This window comes from Lontra canadensis, unplaced genomic scaffold, assembly GCF_010015895.1.
Source record: "Lontra canadensis isolate GAN:19392208 unplaced genomic scaffold, GSC_riverotter_1.0 scaffold13, whole genome shotgun sequence".
In the NCBI taxonomy this organism is placed as follows: Eukaryota; Metazoa; Chordata; class Mammalia; order Carnivora; family Mustelidae; genus Lontra; species Lontra canadensis.
Genome location: NW_022631007.1, coordinates 5,280,564 through 5,287,935, shown reverse-complemented (window position 1 = coordinate 5,287,935; position 7,372 = coordinate 5,280,564). Strand labels below are relative to the sequence as shown.

Here is a 7,372-nt window from a genome sequence, read left to right as displayed (position 1 = left end):
GTCTGGTAGCACCCCTCCTGCTACCTTCCAGATGCCAGTAACGTCTATTGTTACCCAACTGTGACAACCAAAAATATCTCCAAACATTGCCAAATGTCCCCTGGGTGAAGGGGTGGGCAAAATCACCCAGGTTGAGAACTACCAGACTGGACGATGGTTTTTCTAGATTTTTAAAATTTCATTTTGTATTTAAAGAAACAACCATTGGATGCCTTAAACTTATGAATAAGGAAGGAAAACGAGGGTTCAGGGTGATGCCCGAATCCTTACTGCTAATGTGAGATGAATTTTTAAGTGGGTAAAGTTGCCTCTGAGAAGAGCTGCCTACTTTGTGGATGCCTGGGAGTCGTGATCTGCCCCTTCTGCTTTGACACTGGATGAGTAGAGTGGTATGAGGGCAGTAAATGAGGATGAGAAGGAAAGGAAGGAAGGAAGGAAGGAAGGAAGGAAGGAAGGAAGGAAGGAAGGAAAGAAGGAAGAGAGAGAGAAAGGGAAAGAGAAAAAGAACGGAGGAAAAAACTATTGGATTCATTCTTTTAGTTCTATCACTTTTTCGTCTTTATTTTCTTGCGTGTGATTTCTTTGGATCCATTTTTTTTTTTTGTCTAAACACCTGGGTTGGCTGCTTCATTGATTTCTGACTGTTCTTACTGTGGCCTGTCCCTCCATGGAGTCGAGTAGGATTCAAGGGGTCTTCTGTATCCCCAACCCAGCCCATGCACATGAATCTTTCTGTTCCACGTAAGAGGTCTTTGGCTTGTCCCATGGATGCTTCATCATTTTGTAGAAGTCGGTGCTTTGACAGCTCTCCCCAAAGTTCCCAGATCTCTCCATGATTTTGATATTTAGTGTTTTCTGTTTTCCTGGAAGACCGAGTTGCCATTATTGTTTAGTGTCCTTCATGTATTTGGCTCATTTCAGATTGGAAGAAAGGTAGAGACGCCTTTGATCTACCATCCAAAATCCAAAATCCAATGTACTAATTATGTAGGGTTTGATTTGGGCAAACTATATTGTTGGCTGCTAATTTTCAACAAGTTTGTGCAACTTGTGGGAATAGCTGCTTGCCTTGTCACTTGCTTAAAACAGTCCTCAGAACTGTCATCCTCATCTTCATTTTTGACAAATTAACTGTACTATCACTCTACCATTAGAAATAGCAAACGGGGGGGGGGGGGCCTGGGTGGCTCAGTCAGTTAAGGGTCTGCCTTCGGCTCAGGTCATGATCCCAGGGTCCTGGAATGGAGCCCTGCGTTGGCTCCCTGCACAGTAGGGAGTCTGCTTCTCCCTCTGCTTGCCACTCTCCTTGCTTGTGTTCTCTCTCTCTCTGACAAATAAATAAATAAAATCTTAAAGAAAGAAAGAGAGAGAGAAAAGAAAGAAAGAAAGAAAGAAAGAGAGGGAGGAAGGAAGGAAGGAAGGGAGGGAGGGAGAGAAATAGCAAACAGACAATTCCAGTCTGATGCATTAGCGATTTAAAATAACACTTTTCTTTCCACGGATGCATTTCATGAATAATGAGTTCTATACACTTGGTGGCTCAGTGTTGCTGATGACTAGAGGTGAAAGTGCCACCAGCAAAACACGGATGTCAAGGAGCGTTACCTGGAAAACAGTGAGAAATGAAAGCCCGCTGTCTGCTTCCCTGTGGAACGCACACAGGTTTTATGGACAAAGTCATCCAAACTCATACACTTATGAGTTGTTCGTACACTTTTCTAAATAAAACATACTCTTCATGTCCTTAAACTACAGTATCATGTTCAGAATTTAAACTTAAAACGATACATACCCTGTCAGTCTCAAAATTTTCTCCTTTTAGGCTGATAGGACTTGAGATTAATGAAATTTAAACTCTGAAAATGACCTACCACTCGGAGGCAGTAGCGACCATTTTATTAAAAACAGTTTGTCATTGTTAAGTGAAATGTCAAATTTTGGCTTGCAGTGGCACCCCAGGGGCAGGAGAAGGAGACCTAGCTGTTCTTCAAGATCTTATTCTTAGCACTTAGTATTGTGTTTTGTGTGGTGGAAAAGTGTGATTTCCCCCCCTCTACTTATAATTATATATACACACACACACACACACACACACACACACACACACAGACAAAATGAATTATAAGGTGCTTCTAAAAGTTTTAAGAAGATCAAAAATAGGTGCAAAGAGTTTTACTCTCATTTTAAAAGGAACATGCAATGCTTTCTACAACCCTGAGAATGCCATTAATGTCAGTGAAATGATATCTTTATTATATGAGTCATAATTCTTGGTACTATTGAAGAGTGGAAAACTATTAATAACGTTAGGTTAATAGCATAGGTCTCTTCTTAGCTGCAAAAAAAGTGATTTTGGAATTCTAAGTCACTGACTATTTTATGATGTGGTGACAGTCCAGTAATTTCCTTAGCTCTACCTTTCTTCATTAGAAAATGTGATTTGTGTGTGGGTGTTGTCAGAATTCTGTTATTACATAAAAAGTTTCAAGACTACGTTTCCTATATTGCCTCGAGACATTTTTCCAAAATGGAAGGACTTGTATTGACCAAATTCACAGTTTGTGTTGATGAAGTCAGAAACAGTGACTAACTAATACTCTCCATATAATTAATCTGTAACGCCATCAAAGGGATCCAATCACTTGTTTTGGGGTACAATTGCTCATTACTTGCTGAGACAAAACTCATTAGCCCTCAGTGTTTACAATTTTCCTCCCTTCCCCCTTTGCTACAGAAAATCCTTTATCAGCCAAGTCCTTTTCTTCCCATTGTCTGCTCTACCTTCTAATCATGAAGAGGGAGAAGGCCATGTTGGCTGGGAAGGAGATTAAAAACACATAAAAAGAAAAAATTCTGGTGAGTGGGGAAAAATTGGTGCTTGAGTTGGTGCTAAGAGGAGAGTAAGGGTTTTGTTTATGGGAGTTTCCTCAACAGAATTAGGAAGCAGAAGAAGGGACACTCCTGAGACCTTTAACCCTTTTGATGTGCTTTGAGGGGCTGCAAAGCATATACTTCTCTTTTCATTGCTGTTGGTTGTTGGATTGTGTTTCTTTTAAATTTTTTTTTTTTTAAGATTTTATTTATTTGAGAGGGCGAGAGCACATGAGCCGGGCTGGGGGAGCAGGCAGAGGGAGAGGGAGAACCAGACTCCCCACTGGGTGTGGAACCCTACGTGGGGCTCAATCCCAGGACCTTGAGATCATGCCATGAGCTGAAGGCAGATGCTTAACTGACTGAGCCACCTGGGTGCCCCCTTGCTTCTTTAAACATGACCTCCTAGAGTGGACCCTAAGCAATGTGAGCCAGCCCTCACCTCCCATCATTTATTCAGGGTGCCTCTCTATTTAGAATGGAAAGTTTAAGCTGATAGTGATTAAGAAATCACTATTTATTTTTGAAACAGTAATTTTTAAATAAATATTTAAAGAGCAAAATATTCAGCATGCATTACTTTGTCCTACATTATTATTTGTCATGCTTTTAGAGTCTATGATTATCATGTAATATGGTAGGGATTCTTACTGTCTTAACACTTTCATAATATTTGTGAACCATATAAACCTCTACTTTTTTTTGATAATTTTTTTCCGGTTTTAAAATTGATATTTTGAGGAAAAGTAAAGAAGTTTATAAAGAAAGAAAGAAATGTCACTCATAATCCTCATACTCTGACTTTAAATTAGAGATATTTGTTGCTAAACTCTTGGCTTACATTTGTTTACAATTCTCATTTGGCTAAATATATAGAATTTTTTTCAAAACAAACTGTATTTAAGCTTTTATTTTTCTAATACGTTGTTGTGGCTGGGAAATGTCATTTTAATTCAATGAACCTAGGTGATTTTTTTTTTTTTCTAAGAGAAAAAAGGGAGAATAGATATCTGGGGCCAGCTAACTCTCTGTCAGAGGCTCCTAGCAGTGAAATACTGGATCAAAACTCCTTTGCCTTCTAGAAGGCCCTGATATAGGTAGCCAGTGTGCTCCTCAGAAATGTTCTCCTACTTTTTTCTCTCCAGTAGTTCACAAGATTTCTGCCTCATCTAGCTTTTGCCAATGTTTAGTACTATCGTTGAAACAAATTGTTCAAAAATTTGATGGGAGAAAAAAACCAAATCATCACTATATTTGCATTTTTATGATTATTAGTAGTACTCAATTTCTTTCATGTGTTCATTGACTATGTATTTCTTCTTTGTGAAATGCCTTTTTTTGTGCGTTTAGCCTATTTTTGATGTCTGCATTCAGCCATTTGGGGCATTATGTTGCTTGAAATTAATATCTCCAGCAAGGAGAGAGGATATTTTTGTGCGTGGTGTTAAGGATTAAAAACAACACAAACAACAGACTTCTTCAAGCTTGTAGAAAACCTCACTGAAAAGCAACAAAATGGTAAATGTTTTGGGGCCAAATGTTTTTATAAATAAACATCATAAAAATTTTATAAACAAATTTAAATTTATATTTTTATAAATTTATATTTATATTTATAAAAATTTTTATAAATAAACATTAAAATGTTTTAACCAAATGTTATTTGGCTCCCTCATAACTTAAGAAATTCAAGCTCGTACTGGTGTTATGTGGATGCAGCAGGCAAGCAAAAAAGACTGGAAAATACCCTCCACATGATTAACCATGGATCCTCTAAATTCTCAGAAAGTAGCAAAGCAATGCCAGCTTATTTCTTTCCAATAAGAGCTACCCTTGGAGTTAGGCCAATAACTCATTGCCCAGTGTGATCAGTGGGCTCAGTGCCCAAGAGAAGGCTGTCTTTCTATGGGAGGTGTCTGGAGCTCTCATCAAGTGCCTGGGGTGGGAAGGAAATACACAAATGAGATGAGAAATGGGAGCTCCTCCTCCTTCTGCTGCTTGCTTGCATTTATGTGTCACTGTTAACCAGACGGTCCTTCAACGCATTTTCATTCAAATGTTCCAAGTGGAAAGGGGGTAGAATTCTCAGTGTGCTTTCAACCTTTGCTCTTTGGCTTCAAAGTCAAGCTTGTATCAAGTGGTCGTCATAAGAAAATGTGATTGTGTTTTAATTGCAGAGACCTAAGTACCTGCAGCCCCCACTACCTCCTTGCCAACTTCTCAGCCATCATGGCGGTGAAAAGGAGGCTCGCCAACAATACGTGAGTCTCGTTTGGTGGTTCTTAGGCAGGATCCCTCATAGTATGGTTGAGAATAAAATACACCCATCTGTCTGCTGCAGCTGTGGGCAACAGTTCATCAATCCAAGCAAAAGTTGACTTTTCTGGTGAGTATACATTTAATGTAGAAAAATATTTCTATAAGTGGGTGACTCACTTGGTAAATTGGTTGATCACTCACAGGGTCATCCAACTTAAGTTGTGTCTACCCCAAACCCACTGTGTGATACAACTTCATGAGAGATACCCAGACTACACACAGTTAATAGTTGTTTATCCGTGTCTAAAGGAAACTGACTGGGTTGGCTTTAAAATGGATGATCTCAACTGTGACTTGAACAGTGAAGTAAATCATCATCTAGAATTTCCAAAGAAGTAAAAGAAAAGCTCTTATTTTTGATGGGTATAACTTTCTAATTTCAGAGTTACCTTTTGATTTTTCTCTCTTCCATAACTTACGAGAATTAACTATTTGATGATAAATTACATAGAATTACTGTTTTGGGAATTTGGGCTATATGTGACCAAACACCCATCATTCACATTAAACTGAGAAAGCCATGACACTCCTTCTAATCAGATAAATATTTCTGAAGCAAATAATCTCAGGTTGCACTTCAGGTGGGATTTGCTATAATTTTGAAATGTTTCACTGGTGAACAAGTATTGAATAGCAGGGGAATTTCAGTTTCTGTAGTTTTATTACATGCTTATTCTCTTCTAAGCCTATAATATCCCCAAACTGAATTTTTATTCTCCTGCCTCTTTTAGACAGCAGAGCTGTGCCCCAGTTGATTAATAGATCAAGACTTGCAGAATATGGTTGTACTTCCCTGCTTTATTATTGACTTTTTGTTCCTTCCCAACAAAAGTCACTTAATTTTTTAATTTCTAGATCTCTATATAAAAAGGAGGTCACAGAGCACTTAGAAATATTGCATTGTTCTGGTGTTCTGGTGTTTGAATTATCAAAATGAAATCATATTAAATGACTTTGTGTAATTTTTTTTCTACATCCTAGAATACCTTGCAACCATTAAAAATTCTCCACCCCCCATAATGGGAGCCCCAAGAAATAGTGAGACAGGTTTCAAGGTCATGGTGGAGATGCTGAAAAGCCCAGAATCTGATTAAACTGATTAAAGTTTAATCAAGTTAAAATTTTCAAGTAAGCCAAGGTTTGCGTGTGTGAATATAGAGTCTCAGTCCCGAAAACTTGACATGAGCTTGAATTTTTCACCATTATCAACATTTCCCTTAGCTAAGACTTATTGCTTTGAGGCAACTTACCTAGGTATAATGGTACCAAATAACTTTGATAATTTATCACCGTCATGTAAGGTCCCAGCCTTAATAGATACTTTTGAGCTGGGGGCGAGGGGTGGTGGTGAAGATCAGAGAAAGAGATGTTAGATTCCAAAGCAGACAGCTCAAGGAGGGCAGGTGAGAGTAGATACAGAGGGGCACTTGAAAGTCTCCTAGAAAAGGAGCAGCCACCAAGAGGAAAGGGGAAAACCTCAGCCACCGACCCACACAGTATTTCCCTTATATAAACCATGAGGACTTTGGGCTGTGGAAACCATGATGTGGTTCTAGGAGTCTCTCAGGGGCTGAACACAAGGATCTTTTCCACTGGAGATGGTTTTTCCTCTTGCACATGAAAATCTTGTGGAGGAGCACCTGGGTGGCTTAGTGGGTTAAAGCCTCTGCCTTCAGCTCAGGTCATGATCTCAGGGTCCTGGGATCGGCCGCATAGGGCTCTCTGCTCAGCAGGGGGTCTGCTTCCTCCTCTCTCTCTGCCTGCCTCTCTGACTACTTGTGATCTCTCTGTCTCTGTCAAATAAATAAATAAAATCTTAAAAAAAAAATCTTGTGGATGACGGAATGCTTTTGAGTGTGGCTTTAAATGAGAGTAAAAGAGGTTTTCCTCAAAAAATAAGAGAATTCTATTGAAGAAGAAACTGTAGAAGAAAAAAGTTAAGATAAAATCACAGGATAGAATGTAATGAATATCAATGGGTCTTCGAAGAGTGATCACATGTCTGCCTTGTGAAGGAGCTCCTCCAAGCCTACATGTCATTGTTTACTTTAATGGGTTGTGGGGTTAAGAAAAAAGAGGGGGTTGCCTAAGAAGCAATTTGTTATTTCAAGCGCTAAAGAAAAGTCAGGAGGCACATCCAAAACTGTCTGAGGATCTACTTGGGAAAATGAAAATTTTGCTA

At 39.0% G+C, this 7,372-nt stretch overlaps 1 non-coding gene across 1 annotated transcript; it reads left to right on the top strand.

Moving 5' to 3' along the window:
* The first annotated feature begins 208 nt into the window (after window positions 1–208).
* On the top strand, window positions 209–360 carry LOC116867984. Its single transcript, XR_004382708.1, has one exon. It is a non-coding gene; the product is annotated as a U12 minor spliceosomal RNA (small nuclear RNA).
* The last annotated feature ends 7,012 nt before the right edge of the window (window positions 361–7,372 follow it).